Here is a 27266-nt window from a genome sequence, read left to right on the forward strand (position 1 = left end):
TAATTATAGTTGAAAAACTTCCGCATGGGAGTATGAATCATCTCTGCAGCTGGTTGGCGTGGCAGGAGAGAAGTGCTACAGTGCTCTGCTATCCTCACCTTCATGACTGCATTGGGGGAAGGGAGCAGAACGCGGGAGACACGCAGACTAAAGAAGACAGACAGGCTCATGCTATGTCACAGAGCCCGAGTTGCTGGTCCTCTGCTGGATTATCTGAAGAGCCACCGACGGATATGTGTAATCAGCCCCATCCCCATGTTTCTCTCTCTCACTCTCTGCCTCTCTGGCTAATGTCTCCGCCTGATTCGATTGAGGCAATTAGGCAGTAATCTATAGAGCTAGGGAGTGATGGAAACATTTCCCACTGTCCTCCTCATGTTTCTCAGAGCTGCTATAATTAGCTAACTTTGCTTCTCATTAAACATCAGAGCAGTATTTACATACCCAGATCCAATTTGGCTCTGTAGAGCCCATTCCTTTTAAACTGTCTTGAAACCCTGAAACATGTCTGTAAACAAAGGAATGGGGGAGCTGTTATCTGCAGTTATTTCAATCAAACATTTATATCTTATACTGGTAAAACACAATGTATCTAGAATGTACATACTGAAAACAATGTCATGAGTGTGTGTACATAACGCAGCAGATGATCATTCCAGAGCGGTGTGTTATTGTAGATGATTGTAAATGAAGCCTAGGGAGGCCTGTTATAGCATGAAGTTTGGTCTTAAAAATGGGGGACATCCTTCCATCCCTGGTTGCAATGACCCGTCATGGGAACTGGAATGGCAGGGCCGCTTATATTCCCCTGTGGCTCATATTCAGTTTAAATCGTTTTTGCAGGGAAGAGGCAAAACCGTTATCACACACAACAGTGGAGAACATTAAACTAAAATACACATCCTGACCATCTCTTTTGAGAAACTAGGAATCTAAGTTTAACATTCTTTAACTCTGAGCTGAACACCATAACTATAATATCTGGTGTGTGAAAGACAAATAAAAAGTACATTGAAAACATTTTTGTCTCATTTGTGGATGAGCTGCGTGTGTTAAAAGTTCATAGTGGGGGCCTTTATGAATTTAGAATATTTTCTAATATTCAATGCTGATTTCAAAGTGGATTTGATTTTAAAGAAAATTAAATGTACTTAATTTAATTTTCAAGGAACACTCAAACCTATGAGAGCACAGCAACTTCTCATAATGTTATAAAAACCACAATGACTTTCAACAGCAGGGAATGAAGGAAATCCTCACATCCTTCATTCACGCTAAGGCTTCACGATCTGTTTCAATGCACTACAAACAGCGTGTTGAGCTGAACAGACGACAGAGGAAGAGACAAAAAAAAAGAGTGGTGTTGCTGCAGGCCCGAGTAGCTTTAAAGAGTTAAAGCTACACGGGCTCGCAGCAGCTCTAGACGCCACCCAGAGTTGTACTGTAATTGTGAACTTTTCCGTTGATATGCAAAGCAGCATGGATCATTTTATATCCCCATGGTAACACTTCCCCTGCTTTGCAAAAATGTAATGATTAATCATGGTTTTGGGCAAAATCATTGTTTGTGAGTGTGTGTATGTGCATGTGCTTGTGTGCATATTTAACAGGACCTGGCATGGACACATGGTCAGTGAATGTGCATCCTTAGTGATTATCAAAGACATTGCAGCTAGGTACAAAGCTGACTCCCTGTTCATGAAGCTATTAATTTGTCGAACTAGATGTGCTGAATTTCTGTGACGCAGGAGAAACAGTTTGTAGGACATATTTACCTTTGAGGTAGCAAACAAACTCAATTAGCTGACACTTAGTGGATTAGAGGCTCTTATTTTGAGCGGGCTGCTGCACATGATGCATGCACAAAATTGCTGATATGTAAAGTTCAGTAAGTAAGTAATATTCAGGCCACCTACTGCCAAAGGTTAGCTGCCTCTTTCATCCCAGCCTTCAGCAAATAACTGACACACTTGAACACAGAATCCTAACTATCTGTGAACGTGCACCAAAACCGACACAATGGGAAAATCCAAACAAAACTAATGCTTTGTATTTGCATTGAATGATATACTTGAGAACTGGCCTGAAACTACAATGTGTCTGGTACATATGCACTTCCTTAGTGAAATCCAGCAAAAACAGATCATCTGGGCCAAATTCCGACAGATCTAACAAGCCTAAAGGTTTACTAGCTTAATGTTAGGATATGAATGAAGCACATAGAAATCAAATCTACTCCTTTGCTTGTCCATAGCATGGTGCAGCTGGAATACATATGCAGGAGCACAGCCAGGACTGAGGAGAAGAGTAATCTAATCAGCAGCAATCCAGCCTGACACAGACTTACTTTGACAGTTGTGCTTTACCAGTAATTCATCTTTCTGAAAATATACACTATCCCAACAATAATTTCTTTCAACTCCAATACCTGGCAAGGGGGTGGGTGAAAATTTAATAACAGGCTTTCATTGGCTAACACCACAATCCCTTTAGATCTCATCCTATCAAGAGTAAGTTTCCTTTTCCTGGTGTCCCTGAGAAAGCAAAAGCTACTGATATAGAAATGTCCAACAGTGAGACACAGATGGTTATTCCTGCAATTGCTGCTTAGCTCAAAGGTGACCACACAGACTATATGCACACACAAATGCACACTGAGTAGTAGTGGAATGCATAAGTAAACATGTGAGAGGTTGAGCTGTGTGTAGGGGTCCAGATGGGCATGCAGGGAGGCCTGTCCTGGGAAAGGGCTGTTCCAAACCGATACACCCCTTCTCAGTTCCCCTCTGGCCCTGTGTGCACGACTGCAGCTAGCCTGGCCTGAGCAGCAGAGGGTTAACTGCACTGCCCGGTCACAGGCGTGAAGTGAAACAATGAAATAATGGCAGCGAGTGATCGCTCAAAGGCAGGGGGCAGGGTGGGTGTGGGATGGTGGGGGCTCGCCATAGGCTCCTGCAGATGTTGCCGGGCTTCGGCGGGTCACACAATCACACGTATTAGCATTCCTGATAGAGGGAGCCCGGATTAGGGAGCTGAATGCCTTTCTCAACTCTGTCAGAGTATGAACACGCCAGAGAAGCAGAGCGGAGGGAGAGAAATCCCAGACATGTGGCGAGGAAAGGTGCAGACAAGAGTATAGGAGAAGAAAAGCACCCTCAGACAGTGTTGAGGAAGGCCTGGCTCACAGAAAGAGCAGGCACAATGTTGAGGGCAGGAGAGAAGTAGAGAGAAAGGCAAATGCAGAGTAAGATTGACAGACAAATTGCGCCAAATTGACTAAAACAGCTAATGAAAGAGTTTAACAAACAGACAATAAAGAGAAATCAAGCATGTGATAATTTAATGGTTTTGTGAGGTTGGCAGAGGGAGTGTATATGTGAAACGAAGATTTCTGTTTGTGGCTGAATGAGTGAATGAGCATAGACAAACGGCTTTCTTTCTTCTTTGTATGTCTGGGTGAGCAAGGGAGAGTGAGAGAGAGAGAGAGAGAGCAGAGACAAAAGCTTTTCTGAGTGTATGTGTGCTGTCCTGTCCTTTTTTTCCCAGGACAGAGGTCTGGAGAGGCCTCATATTTCTGGCTGCTGTCAGGCTGGGGTGAGAGGCAGAGACAGCAAGGGGCAGCTGTTTTCTACGAGGTACCCTGGCTCCCTCACACACGGCCTTTGATCCAGCCTGGCTTCCTCGCCCAGCCAAGTCTCCCCCTGCGTATGTATGTATGTATGTGTGTCGGAGTATGTGAATGACAGAGGGGAAACACATGAAAGTGGGGGAGTAATTGGCGTAGTAAGGGGCACAAGTGGTGGCAAACCATGGAGCAAATGGTGAAACTTAAGTGGTAAAATGAAGTGAGAAGCAACTGTCTTTTGCCGTCTCCCTTTCTCTTTGTTTTAGCACAAGACAAATAATTCCACAGGAATGCAGCAGGGCCAGTTTGCTATTCAGCAGAGATTTTAGAATATAGAGAGGACTATTGCATAGCAACACACACACACACACATGTTGACAACTCTTAGTCCAAATCATCTGCAGAGGCAAAAAAAACAGTATCAAAACTGCAACTAAACCATTTGATCACACAACCTGGTGATACTATAATAAGGTCACAAGCACCAAGCTATCCTAAAGTGCATGCTCTCTGTCTCTCTCTGTCTCTCACACACAAAACATTTTAATTTATTGGCGCTTTCCCACTTGCAATATTCACAATAGTTTCTTTAACTGCGAAACACTTTAACACAAGGTGTGGTGGTTGTGGTTTCATTATTACAAATACTAACAATTTCTAGCTTCAACAGGAAGAGGAAAAGAAATCGTACTATTCAAATTTAGACTCTAATTTTACACAATAATAAAAATAGGGCTAGCTTAGTGTCTGGGCTCTACTGCACTACAATTTTGTCTAACAGCAGGCATTTCTTTATAAAGGATTCTGGTAGGAGCCTATATAGATGGAACATTTTCATTGCATCCTGCTGTCATTGTCCTTAGATCTCTGACAACAAAGAAAAAAGAAGCAGGCAGTGATACCGAAAGCACATAAAAACCTTCATATTTGACAGTTAAGGGAGGTGTACCTTTGTCCCCAGCCAATGACTATCAGTGACTTTACAAGTTAATATTTGCTTCTGCCTGCTCATAAATTTGCATTGCATTAGAACCTGACCTAAATGCATTTTTATCACCCAAAGTAATTAGCTGAGCATTAGTTGTAGGAGCGAGAGAGAGCGAGAGTACTATGAGGCTGAATCCTTCCTGAATGGGTGGTGGCTAGACGAAAGCTACAGGAGGGATGGCTACAGAGTAAAGCAGAGCTGGGCCACCAGATGAAAGAGGAAGTAAACAGGGCCAGAGTGCTGCCTCTTTAATCTACTACATTAACTCCAGCACCACAAGGGGAGGAGCCAGCGTGCAGGCAAACAGCACAGCCACACAAAAGGGGAGTGTCAATGAGGGGGTAATAAGGAAAGACAATGAGTAAACAAGCAGGGGAAGTCCAGGCCTGGTGCACTAGAAACTCCCTGCTTCTCACTGCCTGGCACACACAAAGGCCCTGCTGTAATTAGCCTCCCCAATAGGTTGTTTAGCATTTGCATATAAATGCCCTCAGAGGCAAACACTAAACACGCTGACACAGGCCATGCCCAAAACAGACGTTCGCCACACCTCTACCCCTCCAGGAGGTCTCAGGGGTCCACTTATGTCAGGGTACCCCCTCCCTTCGCTTTGTGCTCGTACCCACTACATGCAAGCTGGCATCCATTACACAAAATGTGGACAGCGCACCATAGTGCGGGTACCCAGTTCTTGTTTCTAGAGAGAGATTGTGAAACAGTGTAGCCAGGCTTCCTGTTGAAGGCCCACACAGCCATCTGTCATGTGAAAGTACATTTTTGTCCTGACCACAGCACTGGGGCTCGATAAGACAGGAGGTGCAGGTGTCAGTCTGCTGTTTTGCTATATAGAAATCCTATGTGGAAGACAGGAAAGACCTTGTACGGATATATATCAATGTATGGTGCATGCACGTGTGCATGAACGGGCGCAGAGCTGTGCCGAGGAAGCCAGGGGTCTGCAGAGTGTGAGAAATGAATGTTCTGTCTTCATCAAGGTCAAAACATACAGGCTTGTTTAATGTACCCTGTCTGGCAGAAAAAAAGAGAAGTGTTGTAGTTGTAACAGGGTAGACCAAGCAGGTAGATTAGAGACAGAGGCCAGCTACATTTGCATAAGTTCTAGCAACATTCAATAGCAAACATGCTATTGCTTTTACATTTTCTTCCATGTTCTAGATTTTCTTCTAGTTTTGAGTTGTCGTGCATTATTGTTATACAAAATGGTATTTAATGGGACCAGTGCCTCATTTCTACACTTCCTCCTCTGTCTGCTGTTGTTTTGACAATGGTGATTCATTGAAAAAAAAAAACCAACAAAAAACTAAAACAGAGAGGAAGTGATGAGGCTGGTGTCTGGGCCCACCGTCCCTCCCCCTGCCCTGACCATCACTTCTCTCTTTTCTCTCCTTCCTCCAAACCCATATTCTCTCCAGTGTAAACAAAGGCTGTGTCATCCACACACTTGTCCTGCTCCTGGCGCTGCTAGGAGGGAAAGAGTACAACCACAGAGCTCCTGCACCGTACAAGGGCTACTTCCTGTGTTAATCCACAGCCAGGAGTGCAATTTTACCAGTCTACTTGCAAGAGTTTTCTGAGCTTTGCTCCTGGCACAACACCACGTAACGCACAGCTATCCACTAGCATTAAAAAGTAGGTTCTCACCTGCCATGTGGTCTGTTGTTCCCCATCAGGGCATGATCCAACATGAGGAAACACCTGGCTCCAACAAAAAGCAGGTAATAAGAGGAGCCTATTTTACAGCCATCCTCCTCCTGATACAGATGCACATCTTGCCTGAGTTACAGGGGAAACAGTGGATCTACAGAGGAGATGCTGCCAAAAATTATAACCAATCTATGAGGCTCTTTTAAAAAAAAAAAAAAAAATCTATTAAATGCACATGATTTAAAATGGTTCTGGGGAATAAGTGCTTTAACATAGCTCTGAGGGAGAGTAAAAGAGTGGCAGAGTGGAGGAAAAGCAGAGCATTTCTTGTCAAAGAATTGGCAATTGGCATGTAAGGAGGAAAAAAAACTGTTCTAACAGTCAGTATCCGTTTTGAGCCTAGCTCTTTACCTCAGGCTGACTTCCTATATGTGGTCAGGGTGTGTTTTACTGCTTCACACAACAATGCTCGGTTGCTATTTGTTACCACCTGAGTAAAACAGAAAAGTGAAAAGTTCCGCTCTGCTAGAAGAGAAGAAAATGTAGCCTTTAATTAAACCTGAACTGATGTGTGACAGACTTTCAGACATACACTAGATGATTATGCAAAGCCGTTGTTATAAATTGGCATAATACTTTCCCCTGCTTGTATCGGGACCTCCGATTTCACTGAAACATCACCAAGAGCTGCATAAAGTAGCCCGGGCCCCTATCTTCATTCATTAAACAGTAGGGAAAATGAATGCCATGGTGACCAGACGAGGCAAATGACGTCACAAAGCCGAGGTCACCAGTCTGTCACGGCCGTCTAGCCCTGTGTCAGCCCCATGGGACCTGCCCCACCCCCTCCCGCCTAGACCAAATCTCTGCTCTGTAGCACTGAACGTCAGAATGAAAACCAAACAGTGGCAGAGGGCTACGCCACGGTACTGTCACCGTTATGAGACATGAGCTATTGGACGCAAAACAGCAGTTTGAGAATAGCCTGCCATAGAGGTGGGAGCGTGAGGGACAGCGGACAAGAACTGCAATCAAACTGGATAAATATACATTTTTAGTTGCGGTGTTGGTGTATGCGTTAGGGAGAAGAAGACCGTATGTCTCCTCCTCCTCAGGCTAAACACACACACACTGTACATCTCTAGTTTTCGGTGTTGCTGTGTGGGAGTCTGCTTCTCTCTAATCAATTTATTATGAGGCACCGGGGTCCTTATGTTTGTTCATTTAACACAGAGAAAATGAGAAAGAGCATTTGTTTTAGGTACAGTGAGACCTAAAGAGGAAGCCGCACGTGTTTTGGGAAGAGGGAAGCAGGAGAGGAGAAGGGTGAGGCAAAGGCACACAAGACAGATTCACCCTTCAGAATAATGTAGAGGTTTAATGCCGTGGCTTTTAGGAAATGTTGGTTTAATTGCAGTTTGGTGTAACATTTAATGTGGTCTGTGTGACACCCGGCATAAATGGTTTACACTCGGGACAGTGACAATTATAGTCCAGCCAATCAGAAATCTTCCATAAATCCGCTGATATGCTCACTGCAGCAGCTAGATGCTTATTTGATGAAATGAGATGGGATGGCGACAGACGCACATGAAGTATATCTTCTTTTTAATTACAATGTCTGCAGAGGTGGGACTCCGCTATAAACAATCATCTGCGCAATCAAACACAATACCACCAACACTATGCATTGTAATAATACATTCTCAAACTGAACAATAAAATTATCATGCACTATTTGTATCATTATTGCCAGTAATACAACAACAAAAAAAATGGTAAAATAACATGGCATTGCATAGCTTAAGAACTGTGGTATCTAACTCTGCATCATTCATTCAGCAGCTATAACAGCGGGACTTCTTCTTTTGATTTGATAATGACTATCAGGTGGTGACGCTGGTCAGCTCAGCCCGGATGTTTACTGGCATTCACAGAGGCAGACACACATGCTCACAGGGAATAAAAAATAAGAAAAATACAGAATTCCATTCTGCTGAATGTAAAGCTCCAATAAATACTTAAAATCATTTTCATAAATCATTAAAAATATAAGACGTGTGCATCTTTGAATGCGCTCCTTGAGAAGACTTTCTCAGTCACATCAAACACTGCAGGTTTTTTCACAATCTATCTATTATATATTCTGATTATAGGTATTTTGTATTTGTATACAAAGCACCAACACAGGTCAGAATAAACTAAAATACTCTTCGGGAGTTTAGTGTGTGATTTACATGTACTTTCCAACAAAAATAATAAAATAATAAAATAAAATAATGTGAGCTTACTCTCACACTAGTAAATAATAAAAAAAAAGACTAGGAATGCACATGCGATGGAAATGCATTATCATAAGAAAATAACAACGTACAGTATATGTGTGCACATACTGTACATTGCACACAGAGACATGCCCATGTGTTAGTAGAAAAAAGCAAAATATAGCGGTAGAAGCTGGAAGAGAGCTGACATCAGAGGACTACAGAGGCTACAGCACTTAGAGGCCATTTTATTGCTTTGCTGTGGTCAAGTGAGGTGCACCGAGCTCAATTCCACCACAACAATGGCAAAGAGGGCCGCAGAGACAAAAGAGGGCTATCCCTGCTTCTTAACCCCTTCACTACTGGCAGATCAGTCGCCTGGGGCACTGCACGAACAACATCGGGCCACCTCAGGAGAAGCTGGGGGAATGACAAATAGCGAGTCGCGGTTTATATACCTTCTGTATGACAACAGCTCACACACACACCTATTTAGATCCTTACACAGTACAAACGACACATGCACACAAACCCCATAAGAATCTATCAATGTGCTAATGGTGTCGGCTGCTTTTCCTGACCAGGAAGAAGCAGTCGGTAGCTTCACCTCAGCCTCGTCTCACACTGAAATACACTGCAGCCTGCTCTCTATGTCTTTCCATCTCTGCCCCTCCCTCTCTATCTCTCTCTCTCTCTCTCTCTCTCTCGCTCTCCCTCTCTCTCCTCCACTGGGAACATGGACAGGCTACTACACATTTGCAAGTGAATTACACTTTTTGTTGAGATTTTTTTTGTGTGTGTGCGAATTGTAAAAATGGGGAAGAGGGTGTGAGAGGGAAAGAGTGCTCCTACCATCGCTCTTTTCTTTTCTTCCCTTTATAATCCTGAGGAGGATAAGCTGTGAGGTACACAGAGAGGAAGTGCCACAGACCTGCTGGGGTCCAGCACATCCTAGCAGTACATTCCTACAGCCCAGCTATCAGACACACGTATAGACAGACACAGACTAAAACACTCTCAGCCACGCATTACTACTGTTTGTCAAGTCACGGAGTGGAGTGGATGTGCTGCACACACGGAAAGGAAATTAAAATCGGTATGACCTAAATCTGAACCAAAAGTGAGCTTTAAGCAAGATTTGCAAAGAGAAATAAAATATAACCACACTTGGAAAAAAAAAAGAGAAACGCTGCACAGTTGTGATTGTATAATGCAAAATATTTACTGTCAAAAAGCAGCTATCTGTTAATCTCTCCATCTGTTTTTCTGCCCCATTGTTAATACTAAGCATGTCTTGGGAGCAGCAGAGGAGAGTGACTAGCAGGAGAAAAGCCATTATGGAGTCTATAGCAGCACAATGTTCATATCACTTTCACATAACTCTTTATCTCGCCTCTCAAACCAGCCCCAGCCAACTGACCAACAGAAAAGCTCAGAAACTGATAGCTTGATTATACAAAGACACACATGTGTTTGGTACTAATACAAGCCGTGATGTTGCATCATCGGGTGACCTGGCTGGAAATTAGTGATGAGGAAAAATGGCATGCTGACAGTCATATGAAATAGCATATGAAATGTAGTTTCTTCATTTGAATCACATGGTTCCAATTGTTTATATTTCATCACTGCGTTCATTGTTGAGGACAAAATGTTTTAAAAATGTTAAAAATATGCAACACAATAAATAATGTGAAATGTGATGGCAGGAGCTATGCAACTGATGCACTGTCAATATTTAAAACCTGTCACTCTCTCACACACACACACACACATACACTCCCACACGCACTTACATTTCAGTTACACAATGCAGATTTCACAGACACAGATAAACAATGTGAGGGCAGTTATCACTCCACGGAGCACAGTAACATAGAGGAAGAGGAAGAGGATGACAAAGAAATAGGGGAGGATAAAAAGACGGCGTGTGTGTCGTCTGAGTCATAGGCCAGAGGGGCCCATGTATTGTTCCAGGGCTCAGTGTGGGGAGAGAAAGGCGACCTGGGCCGCCTCTGTCTAAGCGTCCTCCATGTTTTATGCATTCTGTCCTTTGTGATGATAAGCGCCAGTGCGGAGGGTGGAATGCTGGCCTCCAGGGTCCAAGAGAGGGGTGGGCTTATGGGGGGCTGTGGTGCAGCTCAGTTCAATTTTGCAGCCCTTGGAGTGGTCCCTGTCATCCCTGGCTCGCCCCGTGTGCAGGCATATGTAGCCTTTACAGACATGAAACCGTTGTTCCTCCCATCCCTGAACAAGCTAGCTGCTGCTGCTGCCTCAAATAGGAAATATACACAGTCAGTTGTAGCCTCTGTGCTACACACACACACACACACACACACACACACACAGCTTTTACGGCACTGCCAGCCTTGGACAGACATGCATCACACAGGTCTTCTACTTATAGTCGATACAGCAACCCAGAAGCACAGCAGTCTTGATCACTGTTACAACACTGCTATATTACAGCTTTGCTTGCTTCAAAACTCATATTGTACATTTATTACAGACGCAATATTGAAATTCTTGTCAAGGACGCAGATTCACACACACATTATAACCCTCCTTCCATGACTACAACAACATTCATTTATTGTTAAAAATTGAATACAAATTTGACTGTGCTCCATTCCATGACAGCTTGTGAATTTCCTTCACTGAGGAAAAGAAAGTCAAAACAGAACCCATACTTTGCTTTAAAACATATCCCTGAATGGAAAAGATTTTTTTCTTTCACCACGTCTCTATTCTCTGTGTGACTGTTAGATAATCAGAGCAATGCTGCGTTATCACAACACAGGGCTGCTGTGATTTGTCTGAATTTGAACACAGGCTTAGACTTTTGGAGACAGCTCAAAATTAATAAAAATAATGACTATAAAAACAAAAGTGTATCATAACAAGGTCTTGACGTGGCACATTCAAAAGAAATTAGATTTTCATAATGCCAGTGTACACACGATTTACACACAAATGCGGCTTTGCACACACACACACACACACGCAGAGACACATACGCATCTTCTCAGTCATAAATCTAGCCTACCACAATGATTTAACCAAGATTGTTAACACGATAACATATTGTGAAAGAGCAAACCACAAAAATCCCCGCCAACTTCGCTTCAGAAAGATAAAAGGGTGACATTGAAGAAGACGAAAAGCTCAAAAGAAGACAGGGAGGGGAATTTTAGAGAAATGGGGTGCTTTCTGTCGATAAAAAGGAGTCCTTTTGGACACTCAGGGCTGCTGGTAAGTAAGGATCAGGTACAGCATTCACGCACACACACTCACTCACACACACACACCTGAGCATGACAGTCATCTCTTCCACGCTCCCTTCCCACTTTCTCGCTCACCACTGTGCTGAGCCGTGATCCCGCCTCCCGCCTGCTCCTTTATGATAGCATGACATGTACACTGGCCTCGGCTGCGGGACAGCTGGAAGAACTGGTCCTTGCTGCACGTCCTTGCATATTCAAAACCACACATCATCCGTGTCGTGCCCCCATCTACACATGTCCACACAGCTAATGGCTGAGACAGACACATTACATTCTTCTCTGATTTCAGTGAAGACGCATCCACACAAAGGTAGCCCTATGCGTGTTTAGAATGCTCTGCCTCTCAAAGATATAGAGAATAAAGGAATTCATTTAAACTGACTGATGCCCATTTACAAAAATGCAAAATAAATGAAAAAATAATGATAATTTATTGTAAAAATATTCTTTCGCACTAAACAAAAAAAAATATCATTCTATGTTTTTGCTTATCAGAGCACAATTAGATGGATTTCTGTGTTTTGTGTACATAGACAGGGAACACATGTCCATGTAGCCTGCTGGTAACCCAAAGAGGGCTCTCTCTGACCGAGGACATGGCAGTGAGCTCCCCCACGGTGCCAGTGCTCGAGCACGGCAAGGTGGGAGTTAAGGAGGGCAGATATGCAGAGGCACACTGCGAATGAGATGGAGAGAGAGAAAGAGGGGGAGAGAGATGGAGAGGCACAGTGAGACGAGGAGAAGGGGTTATGACAGCCAGAGGCGCTGTCTCCCATTTCTCTGCGTTACCCCCAAACCATGAGACGAGCCTATCCATGACGACTGCTACTCCCTTTATCTCATTTCCCCAACTGGAAGCCCCAACTATTCCTGTTCATGCAGTCAAATGGCATCTGAATGTACCTGTCATCGAATATTGTAATAGAGGGGGACCGAGTGCAAACAGTGGACAACCGTTTTGCTGCACAACTCTAAAAACTGTCATCACATCACAGCATCACAGCACCGAATATTTCCTTCATGATGTGAATAACAATCACAACAGAAACAACGCACAGATAATAATTCTTACATATGCATAATTCAACACGATTAATCATAAAACTAGAATCGTGTTCAGTCACTAAATGCACAGCACCACCGTCACAAATAGGCAAGTCTGCATTTTTCAATTATTTTGATCTTAACAGACAAAGGATCTTGTCATACGTCTAACACATCCAAATAGCATGCTCACAATTCAGTCTCATTTTTTTATAACCATGCATGTAACGGTTTAAGGCAGCTCCCTGATGTCACTAAGATATATGAAGCAATTCCTAATGAACTGAAACAAATTCTAATGAAATTAATTTGAATAATCAGATGAGTGAAATATTTCCACAACAGTACTTTTCATTTATTCTGAACACAGCTATATACTATTTTCCAATTCTTCCTTCAGCTATGGTAAAATAACCTGGCTGCGCCTTAATGTTATAACAGACATATGAATATTAAAATGCTTTTTTATTTTATTTAAAAAGGCAATTCTAGCATTGATAAACATATTGAGAAAAAAACAACAATATAACTCTGACCACAAGTAATAAGTTCAAAATGGAAATGGCCCATTTTCAATTATTTTTCTAAAAAAGGCTGTCTGTGGTAAAACCATCACAGTTTTCATGAACGCAACACCTCCAGTATCACAGGCAGGGACGAGCATGAGATAATATAGTTAGCTACACCAAACACGTCTGACAGACACATTTAAAATAGAATACAGAGAAATAAAGCCAATGACATTCCCATACGTTTGCCAGGATCCGTTATAATTAAACATAAATATGACAATGAGACAAGGCAGGGAAATCAGACAGGTGAGATGACAGTAAACATTTCTGCTGTCTTTGTTTTGTAACAGAAGACGGAGAGAGAGAGGGAGGAGGAGGAAGAGGAGAGGAGAGGAGTGTTACTGTCAGACAGGGGAGGAAGGGAGATCACTCGAGTTTTGGCACAGCAGCCTACCTGCCCTACACACTATAACACCTTTGAGTTTCTAATCAGTGGAATCTGAACACACACACACACACACACAGGGGGGTGAAAAAAATACTGTGGAGAAGAACGACACGACGATACGAAAAAGAGGAAGGAGCTGAATATGAGTATCATCACTGATTTTAAATAATCAGCATGAATGCCCGTTTCCCTTCTCTCTCCCAGTCCTAATCTCTTTCCGTCTGCTCCTCTCCAGTCTGAAAGGTAGGGATCTGTTTATCTGACCTCCTCCCCTGATTCCTCCTATATGGCCCATGGCTATCTGACCCCTCCACCCAACCCCCTCAGCTCTCCTTCCCTTATGCCCCCCCCCCCTTCTCTCCTTTTTTTCCCTTCTCTTTTTTTCTTCTTTTTTGTGCCTTTGACAACCTGAACGTTTTGTTTTATTAAACCTGTTACCAGTCTATTTTTGTTTCTCCCGTCCCAAACTAAAGCCAGAGTCTTAATCCTGCAGATGCTGACAACCACAAGTGCTTTGTGTGGCTCCCAAAACACACCAACAACCACCATCACCCTCTTTTTTTTTTTCTCCCAGCCAGATCCACTCTCTCCCCATCATCCCTCGGCTGTTTGCGCGGGGGTTTCCTCCTCTCTTTCTTTTTTATCTCTGCACTCACTCCATGACCCCTGTTCCCCCTGTTTCTTGCTGTCTGACCTACCCCTCCACCCACCCACACACTCTCTCTCACACACACACACACACACACACACACACACACACACACACACACACACACACACACAGCTTCTCACCCCCTTTCTGTTTCCCCCAACGGTACACATATCCTATCCTTGCCTCTGCTCGCTCGCAAAACCTCTTTTTTTCCCCCCTCTTTCTTTCACCGACTCTATATCGCGAAAAAATATAAAAAGATTGACTTCTAATTCTCGCAGCCTTTTCTGCCTGCATGTGGCTCCATCCCATCCGAAAAGTGCTCGCTATTTTTGATCATATTTGTGGAGATTTTCGGCAGACCTAAACGTCAACATAACAGCTGAACATCCGATTTCTGTGTTTTCTGATCCAGTTTTTTTTTTTTTTCTTTTTTTCCCGAGATTGGTAACAGTGTAGTCACAGGCAGTAATAAACTAGATTTTTTTTTTTTTTTTTTTTTTTTTTTAGGAAGAGGCCCATTCAAGCTTAGATAGGCTGTCTCGGTGAAAGCCTTGTTTGTGTTTTCCTCCGAGAGTGCAAGCCTATTCTATTTTTGGGTTGTGCTGAGGAGATCTTGCAGTTTAACTTTTAAAAAACCTGCAAATGTTAACTGGCTAAGCGGCTACTAAATGCATGCAGTGACCTATAGGTTTAGCCTGGACCATACTTTAAGTTTCCGGCAGTATCTTTGGAATGATTATGTCTGCTTAAGGTCAGACTAATAGGGCAAGGTTTTGTTTTCATTCCGGTCAGCATTTCTCGGGGAGGAAGAAAAAAAAAAATGTTCTCTTGAAAGTCAGATTCGGTAGCCAAGTAGTTGGAGGCAGCAGATACAGCCTGCCTGTGTCTTCCCTAAACCACATGTCTGCTCTCTGAAACGCAGCTCAGACTCTCAGGCTGTCCGTGTACAAGGTCCTGCCGAACCGATCTTGTCATGAAGGAGACCCGGGGCTTCGTTTTTTCTCAGCACACCACATTCACACAACACACACACACACGTACACACACACATACACACACACGCTCGCAAACACGAACCCATCGCGCGCGCACACACACACACACACACACACACACACGCATGTCGATCGATTTGCATGTGACTTCGTCGGGGAATGAGCGAGAATCGACTTTTACCAAAAACACACACACACACACAACGCTTCAAAGAGGCAAACAGCCATGAAAAATAAAAAAGAAAAGGTGGACAAAGTGAGGTAAAGAGCAAAAGTGTAGCTATAGAGGAACTGAGGCAGGGCGGAGGGATTGCACATTTCAGAGAGAGAGAGAGAGACGTGTCGGAGAAGAACAAAAAAAAAAAAAAATGTGTTTATCCAGAAGAGGATTTTATAAGTATACGACGGTGCCGAAAACCCCCCGTGGATGTGGCAAGTGTCAAATCTGTCAAAATTAGAGAGCCAGAGATGTTCCCTTTCGCCGGACGCACACGGACCCACAGGCTGGACTTGGAGCTCCTTTTCTGGGCTGCGCTCGTGTGGAGCTGCCGCTGCCCCTCCGTCCGCTCCACACAGCCCCTTTCTTACCGCATCTGTGCCTTAAACACGCTTCTCGACACCCATAAGCCCTCTATAGCTTCTCCCGAGCCCACCGAAACGCACATATTTGTTTTAAAACCGTGTTTTTCTACGGTCAGCTGCTTGGAGAGGATCGCTGTCTTGCCCGTTTCTTATCTTCCATTCATGAGGAGGAGAGGACGAACGCTGATGTAAACACAGGTAACGATACAAAATAAAACCGAGAATAAAGCAAAGTACTTGCATGAAATGAACTTGTGATCGCCAGTCATTTCTCACAATGTGAGAATAGCCAGCTCCGCTACACGTAAAACTACGAACAGATAGGAACAGATAAGTGCACAGCGAAGAGAATAGGATCGTGGAAACAGAGAGGAAAAGAGACAAACGCAAAGTTTAAACTTACAATTTCTCGCTGCCGCTTTGTGATCCTCGCTTTTTAATCCAGTATTGAGATGATTTAGCTAAAGATCCCATCAAGGCAGTCCCCTTTTGGTCAGTTTGCGCTTAGGGTGGCAAAAGAAAGATCATTGTTGTTGCGGAGTGTAAAAAAAACGAAGTAGGTACTATTAGTTGTTAAAGGCAATATAAAAATAATTTGGATGCAAAGCAGGCGATGAGTCTTGTGTTAGAGGGAGCGAGGAAGAGGTGAAAGTGAGATCTGATGATTGAAAAGAAAAAACTCTTTGGATCTTTATTCCTGCTAATTAGTTTCCTGCAAAAAATGGCTGTGATTAATTCAGTGCGCATGTGCTTCATTACACAGGCACGAAGGGAAGGGCTAATTAGCCGCCTTCTGGATCAATAAGATTCAGCAAAGGAGAGAGCTCGGGAGAGAGAGGGAGGGAGGGAGGGAGAAAGAGGAGGGAGGGAGGGATGGATGGATAGATACAAGTAGAAAAAAAAGAGGAAAGTAATGATCAGGAATTGAAAATATGGAATTAAGAACAGCGGAAAGTAAGAGTTTGATTAGACGGAAGACAGTGAAAGTTAATAGTGGAGCAGGCAGCCGCAGCAGGCACAGCCCGACGCTACAGGCTCAGCGTTTAGTCCGCTCTTTTCCCACTTTTTCAAGCCTTTTTGTCCCGTTTTTTCCCCCCTCTCTCTCTCGCCTTTTTAACTGAAAGATATGCACATACTTCGGCCACTGTAACTACAGCAGCGGTCGTGCTTTATTTTACCCTGTCGTCTTTCAGCCTGAGACTGTCGTTTTAGTCGCGTCCAAGCCACGCAGAGGGGCTGTAGTTAGTCCGCGTTTGAAAAACTTATTGAAATACATAACTGAGTTTCGGCGGCTGCGGTGACTGGAAATAGAAATGTGCTCTTCTTTAGCATGGCATATAATGTAATTATGCAAACGGCCGCCGCGTCTGCAAACGACTCAGACAAACACTTGACAAAAAAAAAAAAAAATTGGAGCGTGTTTAAAGTGAATTCTACATGTGTGCAAAAGTGTACAGTAACAGCACCGCCACGGTGTGCTATTGTAATCTGAAATGGACAGAACTTATTCTAAGAACAGTGGCACTTGGACATTTCCAGGTCTAACAAGGCATTTCTATTGCTAAATATATATATGTGAGGCATTAAGAGGATCGCTGCTCGCTAAGAGTCAGAAGTTGGCATTAAATAGTTCTGGTGCGTAAACCTCAACATTTGTAACTTTTTTTTTTTTTATCAACTTTATGCGATTCAACCACAGCATGTAGAGAAAAGCCTGTTAGATTTTTATGTTCAGAAAGCAGCAAAATGCAAATGTAACGACGATCAGCTTATTGATAAGAGAAGAGGAAATAGTGCTTGAATAAAACTTAAAGCAGCTGTTTTCCCCCAAACTCACAAATGAGTGTGTATGCATGAGCTTATTTTAACAAAGCAGTAAAATTAAGACTCATGACTAAATGTATATTCTTTTTTTTTTTTAAAAAAGAAAGAAATTCAGCTTTATAAAATATGCCACATATGACAGTATGACGGAGTGGATGTGAAAGACGTGTCGTCTTCACAGTTACTGTCAGCTCAAAATATCAGTGCAAGTTAAAATTCCGCGTAACACTTTATAACACAGTTGTAATATAAAAGAAACTTATTGTTTGAATGGCGCAAAGCTTCTTGGCACAAAGGTTTAAAATATTTTCCAGTGGAATGGGGAAACTCCATAGAGCTGCTGTGCAGTATGCAAAGCAAGTTCAGCTCCTTTTTTTTTTCTCCCCCCAAATAAATACTTGTTGAAGCCTCATTGTATCCTATATGGGTGTGACAATTTATTTAAATTTTTGCAATATGTGTCGCGGGTGTTTAGAAAATTTCAAATAGGTTTATACTTCTTACCCAGCACACCAGTGAGAGGCTTGTAAGTGGAGCTGTAACACAGAGAGGGATGATGGGGAAACAGGTTATCGTGACATCTGTTACGAAACTGGTGGGAGCACGTTGTCAATACGTGTAGGTTCTCTTAAATAATAAGAGCAGAATAAATGTGTGACAAGGTGGCGGAGCTGCATGAGGGCGTTTGGGTCAGCTCCGGCCTGTGTGCGTTAAATTTGCCTCAGAATGACAAGATATTCTGATATTATGACGAGAAGCCCAGGTGGCCAGTGTCTCGTCTCCTTCTGATGCGTTTCGTGATTAGGAATCTCTAAATGCCTCCATGATCAATACTAACACACACGTTTGTTGAGGCTCCTCTCGTTTGTTTCTCTTAATAATAATCTCCTCGCCTCTGTAACTGATGTCCTCTCGTTTCCTCCGAATGAAAAGACTGTATTGCAAAAAATCAACCTCCGAGTCTCTCAATGCTCTTTGTTATGATAATTTTATTGTTGATTCTCTGAGGAAATGGACAACCCCTCACTCTCAGAATGCACACTTTCTGTGCAAACAGCCCCATATAGAGTCCTGGTCCACTGAATGCAAGTAGCAGCTTCCACTGATCACACAACGTGCAGTGTTTATTGAAACAATACGGATTTGATAGTGTGCGCCTATAGGCTGTAGTGAATTCCGATAGAGATTTAATAGTCAAAAGGCACCTATACTCCAATCCAAACACTGTCCGAACACGCTGTAGAACTTAAAGTAGCCATTATACAATGCAGCATAAGAGATAAGCCATAACTAGGACAATAAAACGGCCTGAGATATTTATTTGTGTGTGTGTGTGTGTGTGTGTGTGTTGGATAGAAATGCATGGCACAGAAAGAAGAAAATCTAATGCTTGTTTTTATTTTCCAAGATTGCACACAACTGATATGTTAAGCAGCCTCTCGTGATGTTGCAGTGCTGAAGGTGGCTGATGAAATATATAGGCTATATATAATTTTTATTTTTTTTTTCCAAAGGCCTTTGACTTAAAGGTTAGAAGGGTTATGAAGCCCCCATGGGACGCGGCGTTTCCACAGATCCAATAGCATATATCTCTTAGAAGAGCCTATGAAAATCAAACTTCTTATATTGTAGCCTATATGACCAAGACCCAACCTCCCCCCCTTCCTCTCCCTCTCCCCCCTCCACCCCTCTCTCTCTCTCACTCTCTCTCTCTCCCCTCTCTCTCCCTCCTGCTAAAATATATGGTGTGCTGTAACGCGGTATTTCCTCAACACTTGCCTCCCATAAGCCGAGACAGACACTGATACCTGTTTTTAAGCAACGTAGCATCTCAAGTATAGCAATGCCTCTCTGAGAAAAACAAGAAAACTGCATCGCCCCGTCGCACAGCTCGCATTTTTGCAGTGTGAGAGGCAGACTGCAGGAATCTCGAGGATTTGTGCGTGTCTGCTCTCTCGGGAAGAAGAGATTGTAAAAATGAATAGGTTGAAAATAGCGTGCGAGAGGAGTTAAAGGGGCTACGAGATAATAAAAGAGTCTGGTGTAATTTGAGGCTTGTAGGAGGCAGCTTTGAGCCAGCCAGTCGCCTAAAGCCTAACAATGCAAACTTCAGTTTACAAATTTATGCAAAGGCCTGATTGACATTACTCCATCAGTGACTATATTGAGTGTAGCGTAGGCTAAATCAAAAGAGGACCAGCCAGACGGAGGCCTTGATGCTTTTAGGGCCTATACATCACTGAAAAGGGAAAAAAAAAAAAAAAAAAAAAAAAAAGGGGGAACTGTCAGGGTCTGAGGCTTTTGTGTTGCGAGCGTTCAATTGCGCCTCTCTGTGGGAAGGATAACTGTCCACGTGCCAGCCTCAATAGGCATACATCGATGAGTGGCATTGCAAATTCAACACAACCTGTGGCTATAACAGCCCGTGGATATGACAAAGAAAGGCAAAGTAGCTTGAAATGCAAAACGCTCCGTGGATGTGGGGCGCACCAAAAGCCCTTGACCATCACCAGAACTGCAAGAAACAAAACAGTGCATTCAAACAGAGGGCAGAGCCCCATAATCGTCTCTAACGTGCTTGAACCGCTGCTTTGTGATGGGATGCTTTGTGATTCCCCAGACCCATGTGCACTGCTTGTCAACTTTCAGAAACATTCATTTTAATGTATTCAAATTAAATTAAACTTAACTTTGTTATTTTATTTCGATATCAGCCACTGTGTGCGCACGTGTGCACGCGTGTGTGCGCGCGCATGCATGCGCAACCCCCAGACAAAGCACAAAGGGAAACAGAGGAAATGAGCAAGGGTGAAAGTATTTAAAGATAAAAGCTCCTATCGAGAAAAAGTCATATAACTCTATAAAGAGAAAATAAGCGTTATATTCCGAAGGATTTGGGGATTTAAGATGCTGATAGGCTGCAATATTAACAAGGAGGGTGTCAGTCATATGTTCAGGCTACAGTAAACAGAGATGAAAAGGGCATCAGGCATTCTTTAGGAAAAAGTCTGAGTGAGATTATGTTATGAAAATATGTCTAAATAAAAACCCAGTGTTGGTGGCCTGGGAGCTCAGGGTGGAGTAAAGAACAAAACAAGAGAGAAAAAAAAACGCTGGACTGATTTTTAAAATGAAAATGAAATTTGAATTTTACTTTAGTGGTCAGGTTAATGCAAAGACACCTTCGTGCGTCCATGCAGTGCCTGCAGGTTGGAGTCTCCACTCAGTGACCAGCTCACTCAGTGGGTTCAGTGGTTCAAGTTCCCAATGGAGGGAAAACGCTTCTTAACTCGCTATTATTTTTGTTTGTAAATTAAAAAAAAAAAAAAAGAAACTCTCTGACATGAGCTTAATTAATAGAATAGCGAATTTCTTACACAAAAGCAGCCCCATTGCTCGTTAAAAAACAAAAGCTTAATTAGAATTTGAAGAAATTGCTCATTTCCATATCGCGCGTTCTTCGTCTTGTCGTGGTCCTGGGCTGGATGAGTCAGTGAAAGCTGCCCTGTTCTCCACTACATCACTGCACACATGAGAGGCTGGTGTCCGGCTCTCCGTAGGGTGGATAGGGCAGCGCAGCCAGGTGCAATGGGAGCGCCCTCTTATGTTCAGCCTGACCACTGGGATCAAGCAGCGCATCAACTCTTTTACAGGAGCCAAGCGCCTGCGGACCAGCTGCTCTTTGCAGACGCGCACCTTTGCCTTTCAGTCTAACATCATATATCAGATGCTGAACGCTTGCGAATGAACGTGGTCAAAAAAAAAAAGAGAGAGACGGAGACCGTCCGCAGCCGAATATCAAGAACACTTCAGATCATCTTTCCACCTAAATAGTTGGTCTATGGAGGAGCGCGTCTGAAGCTGCCACAATTCTCAAACAGCCACTTGACTGTAAAGGAGAGAGACGAGGAGCAGAACACATCACCAAAGTTGAACTTGCTCTAATTAGCGCAGCGTCCTGCAGGAATCAGTAGAGCTGATATAGGCCTACAAATCTATATCCAGACAAACAAACAAACAAAAAAAACATTCAGCTATTTAACTAAAGATCTGTGCATCTAATTAGAAATTAACTTTTTAGAGTTGTTGGACTGAGGCTGTGTCTGTGGGTGCAGCGTATTTTACAGTCTTGTGCTCCAAGCACTTGTCCCTCGTAGACAGGAAACATCTTTTTGAAAACCTTTACTTATATACATTTAATTCCTTCGACTCTACTTTCTCTAGCAGTATTTGCAGATATCCCAATATTGCATCCGCCTGTGGCCTCGTAGTTTCCTTTTTTTTTAATCCTCAAGTGGATACAACTCAGTGTGGTGACATATATATTTATTTATATATTTGTGTGTGTGTGTGTGTGTGTGTGTAGCCTTCTTTATCAAACTGAAATGCAACGTTTGCAACTGTCATTGCTGCTGTTTTACTTACAGTCTTGCCTGTTATGTAGCATGTTTTATTACAGATCATTTATTCATTATTCAACTGGTTTTCACTTTATTAGAGATGCATAAATGTGTCCCCACAGTAGAAATCTGCCCTCAGTGCTTTACATGGATATTTTCTTTAAAGTTAAAAAAAAATGCTGTTATGTTCAACGCATCTGTGTTGATGGGAGTTTTTTTTTGTTTGTTTGTTTATTTGTTTGTCTTTGTTGTTGTTGTTTTTTGCTCCAGATGTTTTCTGTGTCTTATTATGGGAATGTTTTGGCTACTGTCCCCCCCCCCCCCGCCATTTGTTGACTCTATGACTGCCTGTTTATAACAATATGTTTCGATTTACTTTTGATTGATATCTTGTTTTTGTTGGGTGATCTAAGTAAACAGGCTTGAAATAAAATATTAATATTAAAATGCTCCCTGACAACAGTCGACGTATCATCTGCCCGTTTGTTTTTTTTTTTTTACATCTTTTAATGTTGCATCCTTAAATTCAAACATTTCTGAAATTGTTTCCCGCATGTTAATGTTGGATCGTATGCAAACACAGGAGCAAACCTGACGTATGTCTGAATTGCGTTTTGAGGTGAAAAAGCAGGACCTGTTTTCTGCTGCTGTGTTGTGATTTTAGAGTTTGGAATATAAAAAAAAAAAAAAAAGAGAATGACGAGCGACCGTCTGGTCAGTCTGTCTCATTTCCATGAGAAACAAGAAGGCATATCAATTCCTCTCTCTCTCTCATCCATTTACTCGTCCTGCCACTGCTACCTTATTAATGACCCTATGCATTATTCAAAAACAGTTTTGACGTTTGCATTTTAGAGAAATAGCCGTGTTAACACATAATCAATCCAAATCTGATGTCTGTCAATATTTGAAAAATGTAGTAAAACATCCAGAATGTCCGATGTTTGCTGACTTGACTGGATTGTCCGGATTATTTCATCCTGACCACTGCGATAAAATCGAATAAAAAAAACCAAAAAAAAAAAAAAAAAAAACGTAGCACACACACAAGCACATACACACACGCGAGCATAGGCACCCCCCACCCCCACCCCCCCAAAAAATAATAAACGAGCGTGACTCTCTTTCTGTCTCTCTCCCTGTGCCCTGTGTGTGTGTGTGTGTGTGTGTGTGTGTGTGTGTGTGTGTGTGTGCAAGCGAAGGATGGTGTGTGAATGTGTGCCTCCAGTGGTTGTGTGTGCGCGTGGGTGCATCATATTCTATATTTTAAAAAGACCCAATATTATTATTATTAGTATTAGTATTATTATAGAAGTGCACGGATACAACTGACTCCAATACAATGTAACACACACACACACCAACAACAACAACAACAACAACTATATGTGAGCCTGCTAAGCCTCAGTCCAGTCTCATCACACCTCACCAAGTGCATAATATATTTTTGTGAGAAAACGTTTTTTTGCTGTGTGAGCCATTAAAACACTAATGTGTGCAATTAAAACATTCTGCTTCTGTATGTTTTTATTTTTCCATGTGTGTGTTTCAAAGGATGATGCCTTAACTGTTTGCCTGCTGGTAGCAGTCAGATCTTACAAGTGCACACGACATGAATTGAGGAAAAGCACAAGCACAATGCAATCAAATGCGCAAAAGAGCGCAAAACAAATAGCGAGAAAACTGAAGATAAAGGCCGGAATTTAACCACAGAAGCATCAGAATTATCTGCGTTTCGCGCAAAAATTGCCCGCTAAATATAGAACTTTTAAATTCTTTTGGGGGGCAAAGTTAACTGAAGATCTATTTGTAAGGCAAGAAATAAGCACAAACCAGGCCTTCTGATAATGCATATTTCAGGTCGGGGATGTGGTGAATTATGGAGAAATCCTGAGAGCTGCTGTCACAGACTCTGGGTGAGAGACAGGCGGGACTCGTGGGGTTTTACTTAAGAGAGGCTCACTGAAACAGAGGGATCCCAAATCAGAGCCATATGACCACTCCAGGCAACAGCAACACTAGCTGGTGGTAAACCGACCCAAACAGCGCGGGGGAACAATCACGGATCCCTGCAACGCCAAACCCATTCAAATGCCACTTCGTGCTCGCAGCATTTGCACTTGAATATAACAAACTTAAAGAGAGTAATTTTCCTTGATGTTGAGAGGAGCACCCCCCCCCACCCACCCACCTCACCCCCTCATCCCCCCCCCCCCCCACACCAACCCCGAACAACACGACGAGATGAAAGATGACAGGTGGAAGCGACACAGAAGGCAAATACAGATCTAGGATTATCGCCAGGGGTCAAATCCAAATCCTGCGTCACACACAGCGTCTGGATGCCTCAACATCATCTATCTAACAGAATATGGCCTGGGTCAAGAAAGGCAGCAATAATTCCTAAGTTTGTCCTCTAAATTTCAAAGGGGGAGAAAAGCACACAAGACATGGTTGCATCCAGAGAAATGCAAAAAAAAAAAAAAAAAAAAAAAGTATCAAGACTTGCACACATCATGCACAGGTTTGAATAACGGAGCAACTGAATTTATAAGGCTACAAATAAGACAGATAACACCCCCAATTGCGGGATATTGGAAATCGAATCAATAATGTGTGTTACAACTCAAAATCAATGACATTAATGTGAAGACAACAGTGATGCAAATGAGCCACTAATGATGAGTAGTCAGTAAGAGAAGCCAAACTACAACGAGTAAAACGACAGCTTTTGATTTTTTTTTTCTCTACATCCAGTGGCTGTTCAGTGTCTGACAGTGACATGGACCCAGTTACTACACACATTCACGCGCCAACAGTCACGCTCTGCAGTGGGCTGCTATTCAAACAAGTGAGGGAAGTGGACGCAGGCATGGGAGGGATCGTGCAGGATTAAAACATGTGTGGAAACCAACAACACACATCGCACTACTTCGCACAGCGCCCCGCTGATGCAGACGCGGCATCTGTGCAGCATCTAGTTAAGAAACAGCCCTTCAACGAGCTCGTGTGAATCCTTCGTGTGCTCGAAACCCTCCAGAGCTGATGTGGAGGAGCCCCCTGGACCAAAAGCCACCTGGAGCTGCGTGGAAGTAATTTTAGCTGGCTGGAGCAACACAGGCAGAATTATGGATGTTTAACCCCCATCAGGTCTCCTAAACTTTCACTCTGTGGCAGGTGACCCCACCCATATTTGCTGTGGGTGGTGAGTTGGGAGGGTAGGGGTCATGGAGCATTGCCTGTCCATCAAGTGCTTTGGCCTCTGCGCTCTAAATACCTCAGTGGAGGTGAGCCCCCCCACCCCCTCATAGCCTTAAGTGTTTCTAGAGCCAATAAAAGCAAGTGATTAGTGGAGCTGTTCCCTTTTTAGGTGTTAGCTCGTTAAGGGAGTTAGTAGTGAAGGTGTTTACTTTTGTGTGACAGACAGGAGGGGTGGCCTGCAACCTTAAACCAGAGGCCCATGTGCCATTTACCGCTGCTCTCTTCACCTGTGACGTGTTACTAGTGTACGTATCGTGCGTAAGTATGCGATGCTGCGAGTCACAAGTTGAGCCTCTCAGCGTGGACTTAGCGCGCTATCACGCCGGCAGTCAGAGGCCTTGCATATGAGGCACGGTGAGGGTGAGGGGGAGGGGGGACACACTTTAGAGTGACACCTGTATCCGTGCTGCCTACACACCCAGCTCACATGGCCTCCTTTCCTGCCAAGATCACTTGTACGTTATGAATTTCAGCACGTGTGTAACAGTCGGCTGACCTCATTCCTGTGGCAGAAATACCCCCCTTCACCCAGTTCAAGCACATGCTGTACTTTTTGTTTAGCTCGATCGGTAGTCTGGCTGTCTGTCTGCCTGTCTGTCTATTGCGTATGAGACACAGGATGTTTGGTAGCGGCGAGAGTGAATCGTGGCAGCGTAGAAAGGCTACGGTCCTCTCTGAACTCTCTGAACGTACACGCAAGCTTTCACATGAGTGTGACTGACATCGCGTTTGAAGAAATTAGGAACAGTGCGGACACTGTGTGGACACTGAATCATTTGCGATGTTGTGCTCATCTACAAGCTGGGACGACATCACCTGAATCTAATCCAGTTGAACAAGCTGTTTTGCTGGTTATAAGGGGGTAAAAAAAAAAAAGATATCAACATGAAAAATTGTCTTTGAATTCCAAAAGGTCATACCCTCCCTGTGGTCAAATGACAGACAGAGATGTGATATTCCCTTTCATAGCTTAGAGGTTAAAATGTGTGCATTGGATCATAGACGCACATTAATTCACTCTATGGCAGCTTGTGTATTAATCTGGAATCTTCAAGTTGGTTTCTTGCTCATCATGAGCTTGAAATATAATTGAAATTTGCAATGACTTTATGCATAGGTTTGCTTTTGCTTTTTTTTTTTTCAGGCCTATTTGACCACAAGAGAACATTTTCAAATACCCCACTGTGTCCAGAAGTAGCTCTCTGTTACAGTGAGCTAACAGATGGAGGTTTCCTCAAATCCAGCCAATAACACACAAACAGATTTCTGCACAATTTGAGTTGTACAAATACAACTTCTCAGTCTGCAAGTAAGGGAGCACAGGCTGTTTTCCCTCTATGAAATATTCAATCAAATGTGATGCAATTCTATATTTTCCCTTTGTTTGTACTGCCGGAATACTGTGGTTTGATTTCAGAATGTAAATCAAACATACAACCAGCACTGTCCAAACGCTGAATACATCTGTACGCCTGCAATGTTTAACCATCGCATTTTATTTTGCATTTTCATGGCTGTATTACACCTTTTGGCTCGTAATTATAGACTGAAACTGATTCTATGATGTGTATTAGTCAACTGTTTTTGTGCCCATTTTTTCTTGACTCCAAGGAGGTACGTGAAGGATTACACTTTTAATCGTAAACCCAAGTATCATGTGTGTCACGTGTGAGGAATACAGTGCACTTGATATTTTTCTCCTTACCCCACCTAAAAGAC

At 43.0% G+C, this 27266-nt stretch overlaps 1 protein-coding gene across 1 annotated transcript in view; it reads right to left on the bottom strand.

The window, feature by feature from the left end:
- zfhx3b (zinc finger homeobox 3b) overlaps positions 1 to 16530 on the bottom strand; it is a 136018-nt gene extending 119488 nt beyond the window's left edge. Inside the window, exon 1 of the mRNA XM_070832750.1 lies at positions 16466 to 16530. The gene's annotated coding sequence lies outside the window, so the exon portion shown is untranslated. The remainder of the gene's footprint in view (positions 1 to 16465) is intronic.
- Positions 16531 to 27266: the final 10736 nt, after the last annotated feature.

Source organism: Pempheris klunzingeri, chromosome 1, assembly GCF_042242105.1.
Source record: "Pempheris klunzingeri isolate RE-2024b chromosome 1, fPemKlu1.hap1, whole genome shotgun sequence".
NCBI classification, from domain to species: Eukaryota; Metazoa; Chordata; class Actinopteri; order Acropomatiformes; family Pempheridae; genus Pempheris; species Pempheris klunzingeri.